The sequence below is a fragment of the Eriocheir sinensis genome, chromosome 1 (genome assembly GCF_024679095.1).
Source record: "Eriocheir sinensis breed Jianghai 21 chromosome 1, ASM2467909v1, whole genome shotgun sequence".
Lineage (NCBI taxonomy): Eukaryota > Metazoa > Arthropoda > Malacostraca > Decapoda > Varunidae > Eriocheir > Eriocheir sinensis.
In genome coordinates, this window is record NC_066509.1 from 38,976,043 (window position 1) to 38,977,209 (window position 1,167).

The 1,167-nt window shown below is 45.0% G+C and overlaps 1 protein-coding gene across 1 annotated transcript in view; it reads right to left on the reverse strand.

The window, feature by feature from the left end:
• Positions 1 to 375: 375 nt before the first annotated feature.
• The window catches only part of LOC126996742 (ets DNA-binding protein pokkuri-like), a 28,030-nt gene continuing 27,238 nt past the window's right edge, over positions 376 to 1,167 (reverse strand). The window contains exon 3 of the mRNA XM_050857546.1: positions 376 to 1,167. This exon is cut by the window's right edge and continues 668 nt beyond it. The gene's annotated coding sequence lies outside the window, so the exon portion shown is untranslated.

A 1,167-nucleotide genomic window follows, 5' to 3' on the forward strand; every position in this document is an offset into this window, starting at 1 on the left:
CCATGATTGTAGGTGAACAGTAACTGGTAGTGTTATTATTATTGCTATTATTGTTGTTGTTATTATTATTATTATTATTATTATTATTATTATTATTATTATTATTATTATTATTACTATTATTAGAAGTAGTAGTAGCAGCAGCACTACTACTACTACTACTACTACTACTACTACTATACTACTACTATTACTACTACTACTACTATTACTACTACTACTTCTGCTGCTGTTACAACTAAATAGTTATTGTTATGGTTAGTCGTAGCACCAGTAGAAATAGCAGTAGTAGTAGTGGTTGTTGCAGCTGTTGAGGACTGCAGAGTGACAGGAAAGTGTATTGAAGGATTGCAGTGACAGGAAAGTGTATTGAAGGATTACAGTGACAGGAAAGTGTATTGAAGGATTGCAGTGACAGGAAAGTGTATTGAAGGATTGCAGTGACAGGAAAGTGTATTGAAGGATTACAGAGTGACAGGAAAGTGTATTGAAGGATTGCAGAGTGACAGGAAAGTGTATTGAAGGATTGCAGAGTGACAGGAAAGTGTATTGAAGGATTACAGAGTGACAGGAAAGTGTATTGAAGGATTACAGAGTGACAGGAAAGTGTATTGAAGGATTACAGAGTGACAGGAAAGTCTATTGAAGGATTACAGAGGTGGTAGAGTGAGCAACTGAGATGAGAGTATAACACGAACCAATGACTGCTTTCACAACTTCAAATTAAGTCTTGACACAGCACTAAGACGAATCACAAGATCCTTTACCTAAGTCACTGAGGCAGCGCCAGTGACAGGAACTTGTGTGTAGCAGTGGTTGTTAGTAGCATCGGTGGCCATGGGGAGGTGGAGGTGGTCAGGGCCAGGGGGGGGGGGGGGGAGGGTGGTGGTGCTGGACGGAAGTGCGACGCTTCCCCTCGGCGCCGCGGCGGGACCAGGAAGTGTGCCGTGTACCGGTTTCCTGTTTGTTGGTCGCCCTGTGTTGGTGGGCGGAGAACGGTGTGAGGGTGGTCAGCCGGGTGCCCTTGCCTCCCTCACACTGCCCACGAGGATGGAGGGACAAGCGGGATGGGGCGGGAAAGGAAAGACTCCGACAGTCCCTAGGAAGCATCACAAAGGAGCCAATATCCTCGGCGCAGTGAAGGGTGAGGCATTGCCAAGATCACTC